Here is a 13885-nt window from a genome sequence, read left to right on the forward strand (position 1 = left end):
TTTTCCTCCATTATATTCCATTTGCCAATGTTTTGATGTTGTGACCTGGCCTATAAGAGGGCAGGACTCAGTACTGAATATTCCTGGATACAAAGTCTTCAGGAAAGTGAGTCAGAGAGGTGGCAGGACTGATTAAGGGGAACATTACAGTGCTGGAAAGAAAGGATCGGCTCGAGGGATCAAAGGAGAATCAATATTGTTAGAGCTTTGAAACAACAGAGGTATGGTTAGACTACTGTCGGTGTATTTTATAGCAGTGATTCCCAATCAGCGTGTCGGGGCGTCCCCCCAAGAGACGTCCCCCCAAGAGACGTCCCCCCAAGAGACGTTCCCCCAAGAGACGTTCCCCCAAGAGACGTTCCCCCAAGAGACGTCCCCCCAAGAGACGTTCCCCCAAGAGACGTCCCCCCAAGAGACGTTCCCCCAAGAGACGTTCCCCCAAGAGACGTTCCCCCAAGAGTGCCGTGAAGACTACAGTCAAAATGATTCAAAATTCTGTAACCAATCTAAAAGTATCTTTGGTCTTCAGTTCTGTGGTTGACAAATCTTTTGGCCCCTCGCTCCTGCACTGACTGAGGAAGAGTCAGACATGCACGGTTTGGATTTTTTACGTTGGTCAGGCCAATGCACAATGACCCATGGGATTTGGAGCAGAAGACAAAGGTCCCGTGTGTCTGCACAAAAGCCAAAACTCAAAAAGGGTGCAGAAACCTTGGGAGAAGCAGGAGGACAGAGAGATTTAAAAAACAGGTGAGAGGACAGGAAAAAATTAAAAATGAAGTTCCAGTAAAGGAAGAAGACAGAGAATGGCTGGTGTGCCTCAAAATTGTAGAACATAGAACATACAACAGTACAGCACAGAACAGGCCCTTCGGCCCACGATGTTGTGCCGAGCTTTATCTGAAACCAAGATCAAGCTATCCCACTCCCTATCATCCTGGTGTGCTCCATGTGCCTATCCAATAACCGCTTAAATGTTCCTAAAGTGTCTGACTCCACTATCACTGCAGGCAGTCCATTCCACACCCCAACCACTCTCTGCGTAAAGAACCTACCTCTGATATCCTCCCTATATCTCCCACCACGAACCCTATAGTCATGTCCCCTTGTAATCGCTCCATCCACCCGAGGAAATAGTCTTTGAACGTTCACTCTATCTATCCCCTTCATCATTTTATAAACCTCTATTAAGTCTCCCCTCAGCCTCCTCCGCTCCAGAGAGAACAGCCCTAGCTCCCTCAACCTTTCTTCATAAGACCTACCCTCCAAACCAGGCAGCATCCTGGTAAATCTCCTCTGCACTCTTTCCAGCGCTTCCACATCCTTCTTATAGTGAGGTGACCAGAACTGCACACAATATTCCAAATGTGGTCTCACCAAGGTCCTGTACAGTTGCAGCATAACCCCACGGCTCTTAAACTCCAACCCCCTGTTAATAAAAGCTAACACACTATAGGCCTTCTTCACAGCTCTATCCACTTGACTGGCAACCTTTAGAGATCTGGACCCCAAGATCTCTCTGTTCCTCCACAGTCTTCAGAACCCTACCTTTGACCCTGTAATCCACATTTAAATTAGTCCTACCAAAATGAATCACCTCACATTTAGCAGGGTTAAACTCCATTTGCCATTTTTCAGCCCAGCTTTGCATCCTATCTATGTCTCTTTGCAGCCTACAACAGCCCTCCACCTCATCCACTACTCCACCAATCTTGGTGTCATCAGCAAATTTACTGATCCACCCTTCAGCCCCCTCCTCTAAGTCATTAATAAAAATCACAAAGAGCAGAGGACCAAGCACTGATCCCTGCGGCACTCCGCTAGCAACCTGTTGAAACAAAATTGTTTCATAGAATCGAGGTGTGTCATGAGGTATTAAAGGTTGGGAACCACTGGTCTAGAGGTCACCAATCAGTGAGGCTGAAAGGAGATTTGATTGAGGTGTTCAAAATCCTGAGGGGTCAGCATTGGTGGAAAGCTCATAAACCAGGTGACAGATTTCCGGTGATTAGCAAGGAATCAAAAGCAGCATGAGAATAAACTGTTCACACAGTGAGTGGTTAGGACCTGGAATGCACTGTCTGAGAGTGTGGTGGAGACAGATTCACACAGCGAGTGGTTAGGATCTGGAATGTACTGTCTGAGAATGTGGTGGAGACAGATTGACACAGCGAGTGGTTAGGATCTGGAATGTACTGTCTGAGAATGTGGTGGAGACAGTATCAACTGTGGCTTTTAAAATGGAATTGGATCATTGTCAGAAAATGAAAGAGTTTCTGGGCGAGAGAGACAAGACAGGACAATGCGACAAGGTGAGTTTATAACACGGAGAGCAAGCAGACATGATAAGCAGAATGGCCTCCTTCTCTGCTGGAATATTCAATTAGCCTCTGATTCTGCTCTCTCTTGCCTCTGTTTAATTCTCTCTTCATTACTCTTTTTACAGACCTGTTGCTTCACACAGGGTCACACACAATCACCCCAATCTGCCCATCGCTTTAGTATAAACATCAGGCCTGAGCTTCTGTTGCTGTGGAGAAAGGCAGAGCTGTGACTGGTGACAGGATTTTTGGGGTAAGAATTAGTTTTAAGTACTTTTCCGCGGGTGTTATTTATTTATTTAATTTAGTTTTAAATTTTGGCGCGCAACCGGCAGTGGCCGCGGGGTTTACTGGGAAGGGTCTCTTGAGTTTTTTTTTTAGTGCACAGGAGGTTTAAAAGGCAGGTCCCACTATCTAGCGGGCAGCGTTGGGAGCGGGCAGCGGAGTGAGACGGAGCTGAGTGAGAACTGAGGGGCTTTGGCTCATCGGGCTTAGGCAGAAAGGGCGAGCAGGGGTGAGTTTCTTATTTTTAAAAAAGTTTATTTATAAGTTACTTTTCTCCGGGTACCTTGGTAGAAATAATTTGGAACAGAGAGGAATAATCTTCATTCACTTTTTTCCCTGTGTTTAAAAGGGCAATTATGACTGTCAGGCCAGTATGTTGTTCCCAATGTAGGATGTGGGAGGTCCTGGAGGCTCCTAGCCTCCCGGACGACCATATCTGTGCTGGGTGTGTTGAGCTGCGGTTCCTAAGGGACCATGTTAGGGAACTGGAATTGCAGCTCGAGGACCTTCGCCGGGTTAGGGATAGTGAGGAGGTCATTGACAGGAGCTATCGGCAGGTGGTCACACCGGGACCACGGGAGGAGGGTAACTGGGTAACAGTGAGGAAGGAGAAAGCTCGGGTGATGGTGAGCACCCCGGTGGATGTGCCCCTTAATAATAAGTACTCCTGTCTGAGTACTACTGGGGTGGACAGCCCACCTGGGGGAAGCAGCGGTGGCAGTGTCTCTGGAGCTGAGCCTGGCCCAGTAGTGCAAAGGGGTAAGGAAAGGAGGGTAGTGCTAATTGGGGACTCTACGGTGAGAGGGTCAGATAGGCGTTTTTGCGGACACAGACGGGACTCTCGGATGGTGGTTTGCCTCCCTGGTGCAGGGGTCCGGGATGTCTCTGGTCGAGTCCCAGAAATCCTGAAGGGGGAGGGAGAGGAGCCCAAGGTCGTGATGCATATAGGTACTGCTGACATCGGTAGGAAGAGGGAAGGGGTCATGAAAAGAGAATATAGGGAGTTGGGTAGACAGCTGAGAAAGAGGAATGCAAAGGTAGTAATCTCGGGATTGCTGCCTGTGCCGCGGGAGAGTGAGAACAGGAATCGGTGGAGAATTAATGCGTGGCTGAGGGACTGGAGCAAGGGACAAGGATTTGGGTACTTGGATCATTGGGACCTCTTTAGGGGCAGGTGTGACCTGTTTAAAAAAGACGGGTGGCACTTGAATCCCAGGGGGACCAATATCCTGGCGGGAAGGTTGGCTACGGCTACTGGTGAGACTTTAAACTAGAAAGGTTGGGGGGAGGGAATCGAAATGAGGGGACTGAGAGCGAGGAGGTTAGCTCGCAAATAGATAAGGAATGTAGACAGGGTAAGAGGGAGGTTAGACGAGTGAGGGAGAAGGGAAGTGCTCAGGCTGAAGGTCTGAGATGTGTCTATTTTAATGCCAGGAGTGTAGTGAATAAAGTGGATGAGCTTGGAGCGTGGATTGCTGCTTCGAATTGTGATGTGGTGGCCATTACGGAGACTTGGATGTCTCAGGGACAGGACTGGGTGCTTCAGGTGCCAGGTTTTAGATGTTTCAGGAAGGACAGGGAGGGAGGCAAGAGAGGGGGGGGAGTGGCACTGTTGATCAGGGATAGTGTCACGGCTGTAGAGAAGGTGGACGCCGTGGAGGGACTGACTACGGAATCTCTGTGGGTGGAGGTTAGGAATAGGAAGGGGTCGGTAACTTTGCTGGGTGTTTTCTATAGGCCGCCCAATAGTAACAGAGATGTTGAGGAGCAGATGGGGAAACAGATCCTGGAGAGATGTAGGAATAACAGAGTTGTCGTGATGGGAGATTTTAATTTCCCAAACATAGATTGGAATATCCCTAGGGCTAGGGGTTTGGATGGAGAGGAGTTTGTTAGGTGTGTCCAGGAGAGTTTCCTGACACAGTATGTGGATAAGCCTACTAGAGGAGAGGCTGTTCTTGATCTGGTGCTGGCTAATGAACCTGGACAGGTGGAGGATCTCTCGGTGGGTGAACATCTTGGGGATAGCGATCATAATTCTATCTCCTTCACGATAGCATTGGAAAGAGATAGGGTCAGGCAGGCTAGGAAAGTGTTTCTCTGGAGTAAAGGGAAATACAGTGTCATCAGGGAGGAAATTAGACGGGTAAATTGGAAGGAGGCATTCTTGGGGAAAAGTACCGAAGGAAAGTGGAGGATTTTCAAGGAATGTTTGTCTGGAGCTCTGCATGACAACGTTCCGATGAGACAGGGGGGTGTTGGTAGGGTACGGGAACCGTGGTGCACGAAGGTTGTGATGAACCTGGTAAATAAGAAAAGAGAGGCGTACAGAAGGTTCAGAGAGCTAGGAGGTGTTAAGGATTTAGAGGAGTATACGCGATGTAGGAAGGAGCTTAAGAAGGAAATTAGGAGAGCGAGAAGGGGTCATGAGAAGACCTTGGCGGGTAAGATTAAGGAGAATCCCAAGGCTTTCTACAAATATGTCAAGAGTAAAAGGATGAGATGTGAAGGCATAGGACCCTTAAAAGGTGAAGGGGGAAAAGTTTGTGCGGAACCGTTAGAAATGGCGGAGCTGCTTAATGAATACTTTACCTCGGTATTCACGGTGGAAAGGGATCTGGGTGGTTGTACTGCTGGATTGCGGAGGACAGAAAGGATCGAGCATGTGGACATAAAGAAAGAGGATGTGTTGGAACTATTGAATGGCATCAAGGTTGGTAAGTCGCCGGGACCGGATGGGATGTACCCCAGGTTACTGTGGGAGGCGAGGGAGGAGATTGCGGAGCCTTTGGCGATGATCTTTGCATCGTCGATGGAGACGGGAGAGGTTCCGGAGGATTGGAGGATTGCGGATGTGGTCCCTATATTCAAGAAAGGGAACAGGGACAGCCCGGGAAATTACCGACCGGTGAGTCTAACCTCAGTGGTTGGTAAGTTGATGGAGAGGATCCTGAGAGACAGGATTTATGATCATCTAGAGAAGTTTAGTATGATCAAAAGTAGTCAGCACGGCTTTGTCAGGGGCAGGTCGTGCCTTACGAGCCTGGTTGAGTTCTTTGAAAATGTGACCAAGCACATTGACGAAGGAAGAGCGGTGGATGTGGTCTATATGGACTTCAGCAAAGCGTTCGATAAGGTCCCCCATGCAAGACTTCTTGAGAAAGTGAGAGGGCATGGGATCCAAGGGGCTGTTGCCTTGTGGATCCAGAACTGGCTTGCCTGCAGAAGGCAGAGAGTGGCTGTGGAGGGGTCTTTCTCTGCATGGAGGTCAGTGACCAGTGGAGTGCCCCAGGGATCTGTTCTGGGACCCTTGCTGTTTGTCATTTTCATAAATGACCTGGATGAGGAAGTGGAGGGATGGGTTGGTAAGTTTGCTGACGACACCAAGGTAGGTGGTGTTGTGGATAGTTTGGAGGGATGTCAGAAGTTGCAGCGAGACATAGATAGAATGCAAGACTGGGCGGAGAAGTGGCAGATGGACTTCAACCCGGATAAGTGTGTGGTGATCCATTTTGGCAGATCCAATGGGATGGAGCAGCAGTATAAAATGAAGGGTACCATTCTTAGCAGTGTAGAGGATCAGAAGGACCTTGGGGTCCGGGTCCATAGGACTCTTAAATCGGCCTCGCAGGTGGAGGATGCGGTCAAGAAGGCGTATGGCGTACTAGCCTTCATTAATCGAGGGATTGAGTTTAGGAGTCGGGAGATAATGCTGCAGCTTTATAGGACCCTGGTTAGACCCCACTTGGAGTACTGCGCGCAGTTCTGGTCACCTCATTACAGGAAAGATGTTGAAGCCATTGAAAGGGTGCAGAGGAGATTTACAAGGATGTTGCCTGGATTGGGGGGCATGCCTTATGAGGATAGGTTGAGGGAGCTTGGTCTCTTCTCCCTGGAGAGACGAAGGATGAGAGGTGACCTGATAGAGGTTTACAAGATGTTGAGGGGTCTGGATAGGGTGGACTCTCAGAGGCTATTTCCAAGGGCTGAAATGGTTGCTACGAGAGGACACAGGTTTAAGGTGCTGGGGGGTAGGTACAGGGGGGATGTCAGGGGTAAGTTTTTCACTCAGAGGGTGGTGGGTGAGTGGAATCGGCTGACGTCGGTGGTGGTGGAGGCAAACTCGTTGGGGTCTTTTAAGAGACTTCTGGATGAGTACATGGGATTTAATGGGATTGAGGGCTATAGATAGGCCTAGAGGTGGGGATGTGATCGGCGCAACTTGTGGGCCGAAGGGCCTGTTTGTGCTGTGACTTTCTATGTTCTATGTTCTATGTTCTGTCTTTTACATTGCAGTGAGATACAGGAGGGAGCTGCTTCCACAATGCCAGACTGCTCTTTATCAGAGAGACACACACGGCTCACGGTTACAGGTTTCTGGCAATGTGGATCCAGCTGATACCAGCTCGAATCTATTCAGACACTGAGCTCTTGCGGGTGGGACAGAGGGAGAGTTTCAAATGACGCCACTGACAGCTCGACAGTTCAACCAATACACACGCCTGTAAATATTGCTCATTTACATCCCTGACTGCTGCGTTGAGGTAAATATTAAAATCAGACAGTACTAGAATTAAGCACAGTTTTACATATCAGTAAATACAAACATTCAGTCACAAGATTCTAAAATCAGTGTAGAAAATGGATGTATTGAGAGATGAGTGAAATTTGATAATGTTATCAGGCATCCCTGAGCCTGAGTGAGACACACCGGCCTGGTGATACCGGCAATGATTAAAATACTGAAGGAGAAACAAGACCCATTCCAGCCACTAGAGTGAAGTCATTGAGGGGTTTCTATTGGTGCTTCCAATGATATTTTGATGGATTTGCTGTAATAATGTTTTGAATACATCCATCGGGTCTAATCCAGAGATTCTGCCACACGTTACAATTCCGTTCCACCTGAAACATGTACAATCTGAGAGTGCCACTGAGTGCTGAATTCACCCACTCAGAGAAACTTCCCACAGAATGGAATCCCAGCTCACTGTCTCCACGGTAACTCCTTCTCCCAGGCCTCAGTGCTCGAACACATTAACCTCGCTCAGTTCTTCTCTCCTCCCCGGAACTTTCCCTCCATCCTCCCTCTCAATCCTCCCTCTCAATGGAGGCAGGGAGGATCCCAGAGGTTGCCAAGTATCTAACACCGCTGTTTAAGAAGGGAGGGAGGCAGCAGATGGGAAATTATAGGTCGGTTAGCCTGACTTCGGTCATTGGTGAGATTTTAGAGTCCATTATTAAAGATGAGATCGCGGAGTACTTGGAAGTACATGATAAAGTAGGACTGAGTCAGCACGGCTTCGTCAAGGGGAGGTCATGTCTGACAAGTCTGTTAGAGTCCTTTGAGGAGGTAACAAGGAAGTTAGATAAAGGAGAACCAGTGGACGTGATTTATTTAGATTTCCAGAAGGCCTTTGACAAGGTGTCGCATAGGAGACTGTTAAATAAGTTAAGAGCCCATGTTAAGGGTAGGATCCTCGCATAGAACATAGAACATAGAACTTAGAACATTACAGCGCAGTACAGGCCCTTCGGCCCTCGATGTTGCGCCGACCAGTGGTACCAATCTAAAGCCCCTCTAATCTACACTATTCCAATATCATCCATATGTTTATCCAATAACCACTTGAACACTCTCAACGTTGACGAGTCCACTACTGCTGCAGGCAGGGCATTCCACACCCTTACTACTCTCTGAGTAAAGAACCTACCTCTAACATCTGTCCTATATCTCTCACCCCTCAATTTAAAGCTATGTCCCCTCGTGCTAGCCAACACCATCCGAGGAAAAAGGCTCTCACTATCCACCCTATCTAATCCTCTGATCATCTTGTATGCCTCTATTAAGTCACCTCTTAACCTTCTTCTCTCTAACGAAAACAACCTCAAGCCCCTCAGCCTTTCCTCATACGATTTTCCCACCATACCAGGCAACATCCTGGTAAATCTCCTCTGCACCCTTTCCAACACTTCCATATCTTTCCTATAATGCGGCGACCAGAACTGTACGCAATACTCCAAATGCGGCTGCACCAGAGTTTTGTACAGTTGCAGCATGACCTCCTGGCTCCGAAACTCAATCCCTCTACCAATAAAATATGGATAGAGGATTGGTTGACTGGCAGAAGGCAGAGAGTGGGGATAAAGGGATCTTTTTCAGGATGGCAGCCAGTGAACATTGAATACAGGAGTTGGGACGTCTTGTTGAAGTTGTACAACACATTGGTAAGGCCACACTTGGAATACTGTGTGCAATTTTGGTCACCCTATTATAGAAAGGATATTATTAAACTAGAAAGAGTGCAGAAAAGATTTACTATGTGTGGTGGACCTCAGTTGTGCCTTTGTCCTATATGGACCACCGTTGTGTGTGCTTGTCATACTTGGACACACCCCCTTCCAGTTTGGTTCCTCCCCTCGGCACCTAGTATAAAGTTGGCTGTCTCCTCCCCCTTGTTCAGTCCAGGACGGTTATTTGTTGGGATCTGCTCCTGATTCTGTTGTGAATAAAAGCCTACACTTGTATTGGCACACCGGGAGTCTTTCGCCTTATTGATAGCGCATCACTATGATGCTACCAGGACTTGATGGATTGAGTTATAGGGAGAGGCTGAATAGAAACATAGAAACATAGAAAACTACAGCACAAAACAGGCCCTTCAGCCCCACAAGTTGTGCCGAACATATCCCGACCATTTAGGCCTACCTATAACCCACCATCCTATTAAGTCCCATGTACTCATCCAGGAGTCTCTTAAAAGACCCTATTGAGTTTGCCTCCACCACCACTGACGGCAGCCGATTCCACTCGCCCACCACCCTCTGTGTGAAAAACTTACCCCTAACATTTCCCCTGTACCTACACCCCAGCACCTTAAACCTGTGTCCTCTCGTAGCAGCCATTTCCACCCTGGGAAAAAGCCTCTGAGAGTCCACCCGATCTATGCCTCTCAACATCTTATATACCTCTATTAGGTCTCCTCTCATTCTACGTCTCTCCAAGGAGAAAAGACCGAGCTCCCTCAGCCTATCCTCATAAGGCATGCCACTCAATCCAGGCAACATCCTTGTAAATCACCTCTGCACCCTTTCAATCTTTTCCACATCCTTCCTGTAAAGAGGCGACCAGAACTGAGCACAGTACTCCAAGTGGGGTCTGACGAGGGTCTTATATAGCTGCATCATTATCCCCAGACTCCTAAACTCAATCCCTCAATTGATAAAGGCCAGCACACCATACGCCTTCTTAACCACCTCCTCCACCTGCGGGGCCGATTTTAGAGTCCTATGGACCCAGACTCCAAGGTCCTTCTGATCCTCTACAGTACTAAGAGTCTTTCCCTTTATATTGTACTCCTTCATCCCATTTGACCTGCCAAAATGGACCACTACGCATTTATCTGGGTTGAAGTCCATCTGCCACTTCTCCGCCCAGTCTTGCATCCTATCTATGTCCCTCTGTAACTTCTGACATCCCTCCAGACTATCTACAACCCCGCCAACCTTCGTGTCATCGGCAAACTTACCAACCCATCCCTCCACTTCCTCATCCGGGTCACTTATGACTGGGACTTATTTCTCTGGAGCGTAGGAGGCTGAGGGGTGACCTTATAGAGGTCTGTAAAATAATGAGGGGCATAGATCAGCTAGATAGTCAATATCTTTTCCCAAAGGTAGGGGAGTCTAAAACTAGAGGGCATAGGTTTAAGGTGAGAGGGGAGAGATACAAAAGTGTCCAGAGGGGCAATTTGTTCACACAGAGGGTGGTGAGTGTCTGGAACAAGCTGCCAGAGGTAGTAGTAGAGGCGGGTACAATTTTATCTTTTAAAAAGCATTTAGATAGTTACATGAGTACGATGGATATAGAGGGATATGGGCCAAATGCGGGCAATTGGGACTAACTTAGGGGTTTTTAAAAAAGGGGCGGCATGGACAAGTTGGGCCAAAGGGCCTGTTTCCATGCTGTAAACCTCTATGACTCTATGACTAGTGATGTGCCTCAGGGGTCAGTACTGGGACCACAACTTTTCACAATGTACATTCATGATTTGAAGGGAGGAACTGAAGATACTGTTGCTAAGTTTGCAGATGATACAAAGCTATGTAGAGGGACAGGTAGTATTGAGGAAGCAGGGGGTGCTGCAGAAAGACTTGGACAGGTTAGGAGAGTGGGCAAAGAAGTGGCAGATGGAATACAAGGTGGAAAAGTGTGAGGTTACGCACTTTGGAAGGAGGAATGGAGGCGTAGACTACTTTCTAAATGGGAAAATGCTTAGGAAATCAGAAACAGAAGGGGACTTCGGAGTCATTGTTCAAGATTCTCTTAAGGTTAATGTGCAGGTTCAGTCAGCAGTTAGGAAGGCAAATGCAATGCTAGCATTCATGTCAAGAGAGCTAGAATACAAGAGCAGGGATGTACTTCTGAGGCTGCATAAGGCTCTGGTCAGACCCCATTTGGAGTATTGTGAGCAGTTTTGGGCCCCATATCTAAGGTAGGATGCAGTGACCTTGGAAAGGGTCCAGAGGAGGTTCACAAGAATGATCCCTGGACTGAAGAGCTCGTTGTATGAAGAATGGTTGAGGACTCGGTCTGTACTTGTTGGAGTTTAGAAGGATGAGGGGGGATCGGATACTGCGAGGCCTAGATAGAGCGGACGTGGAGAGTATGTTTCCATGAGTAGGAAAGACTAGAACCAGAGGGCACAACCTCAGGCTGAAGGGACGATCCTTTAAATCAGAGATGAGGAGGAATTTCTTCAGCCAGAGAGTGGTGAATCTGTGGAACTCTTTGCCGCAGAAGGCTGTGGAGGCCAGGTCATTGAGTGTCTTTAAGACAGAGATAGATAGGTTCTCGATTAATAAGGGGTCAGGGGTTATGGGGAAAAGGCAGGAGAATGGGGATGAGAAAAATATCAGCCATGATTGAATGGAGGAGCAGGCTTGATGGGCCGAGTGGTCTAGTTCTGCTCCGATGTCTTATGGTCTTGCGGTCCATCCCCCCTCTCCAACCTCCCTCTCCATTCCCCCTCTCCCTCCTCCCTCTCCATTCTCCCTCTCCCTCCTCCCTCTCCCTCCTCCCTCTCCCTCCTCACTCTCCCTCCTCACTCTCCCTCCCTTCCCCCCCTCTCCCTCCCCCCCCTCCCTCCTCCCTCTCCCTCCTCCCTCTCAATCTCCCTCCTCCCTCTCCTTGGACACAGCACCTGGCCTGTCATCATTGAGGTCATTTTCTCTCTATTTGCGTTCTCAGTGGTGTTCATATATCTGACCTTTAACCTTTCACTGCGGTTTAAGTAACAAGATTAAGGAGATTGGACCTGAAGGCCCCGGCCCAGTGACCCTAAAACCGGTAGTTTGTTCTTGAGGGTTTGCTGACGGAATTGAGGGGAGATTCTGAGGGTTCTGGGGTCTGTAAACGAACCCGGGAGCATTTTACAGAATTAATTCGGAACACTGAGAAACTACTCTCTCTTCACAATAGTGGCTATGGAATCCTTTACACCCACTGCTAACAACAATAGAACCTCATCAGAAAGATTGCACCTCTGACAGTGCGGCACTCCCTCAGCACTGACCCTCTGGCAGTGCGGCACTCCCTCAGTACTGACCCTCTGACAGTGCAGCACTCCCTCAGCACTGACCCTCTGGCAGTGCAGCACTCCCTCTGTACTGACCCTCTGACAGTGCGGCACTCCCTCAGCACTGACCCTCTGGCAGTGCAGCACTCCCTCAGTACTGACCCTCTGACAGTGCGGCACTCCCTCAGCACTGACCCTCTGACAGTGCAGCACTCCCTCAGCACTGACCCTCTGGCAGTGCAGCACTCCCTCAGCACTGACCCTCTGGCAGTGCAGCACTCCCGCTGTACTGACCCTCTGACAGTGCAGCACTCCCTCAGTACTGACCCTCTGACAGTGCGGCACTCCCTCAGCACTGACCCTCTGACAGTGCGGCACTCCCTCAGTACTGACCCTCTGACAGTGCAGCACTCCCTCAGTACGGACCCTCTGACAGTGCAGCAGTCCCTCAGTACTGACCCTCTGACAGTGCGGCACTCCCTCAGTACCGACCCTCTGACAGTGCGGCACTCCCTCAGTACGGACCCTCTGACAGTGCAGCAGTCCCTCAGTACTGACCCTCTGACAGTGCGGCACTCCCTCAGTACTGACCCTCTGACAGTGCAGCACTCCCTCAGTACGGACCCTCTGACAGTGCAGCAGTCCCTCAGTACTGACCCTCTGACAGTGCGGCACTCCCTCAGTACTGACCCTCTGACAGTGTGGCACTCCCTCTGTACTGACCCTCTGACAGTGCAGCACTCCCTCAGTACTGACCCTCTGACAGTGCGGCACTCCCTCAGCACTGACCCTCTGACAGTGCGGCACTCCCTCAGTACTGACCCTCTGACAGTGCAGCACTCCCTCAGTACGGACCCTCTGACAGTGCAGCAGTCCCTCAGTACTGACCCTCTGACAGTGCGGCACTCCCTCAGTACCGACCCTCTGACAGTGCGGCATTCCCTCAGTATTGACCCTCTTACAGTGCGGCACTCCGTCTGTACTGGTCCCCCTCATCCCAGATCTTCAATAGTTTTAATAATAATCTTCACTCGAGAAGATACAAGGAAGATTTCAGTAATATCTGTAATCAGGAGGTGGAAGGGAGACAGGAACTTGGTGAAATTACAATCACTGGGGAAGCTGTATTGAGCAAACCGATGGAGCTACAGCTGACACGTTTCCAGATCGTGATGGACTTCATCCCAGAGGCTTAAAAGAGGTTATTAATAAAGTAATAGATGCCACGAATCCCGAGATTCTGGAAGGTTCCATCAAACTGCAAAGTAGCAAATATAACAAATATACCCCTCTATTCAAAGCAGAAGACTGGAAACTAGAGACCAGTTAGCTTGATGTCTGTTGTGGGAAAGTGCTAGAATTGATCATTAAAGAGGCTAAAGCCGGCATTTAGAAAACTCAAGGTCATTGGGAAGAGTCAGCTTGTTTTTGTGAAATAAGAATCACATTTAACCAATTTATTGGAGCTCTTTGTAAATGTGACATGTGTCGTGGATAGAGGGAGCTGTAGATCTGCTGGGTTTGGAATTCCTGAAAGCATTTGATAAAGCACCACATCAAAGGCCTGGTGGAATATAAAAGGTGTAGGGGTAATTTATTCACCTGGACTGAAGATTGGCTGGTTGGCAGAAAACAGAGTATGTATAAATGTTTTTTTTCTGGTTGTCAGAATGTAATGAATGGCGTTCCGGGGGGTTCTGA

This window comes from Mustelus asterias, chromosome 25 (genome assembly GCF_964213995.1).
Source record: "Mustelus asterias chromosome 25, sMusAst1.hap1.1, whole genome shotgun sequence".
NCBI classification, from domain to species: Eukaryota; Metazoa; Chordata; class Chondrichthyes; order Carcharhiniformes; family Triakidae; genus Mustelus; species Mustelus asterias.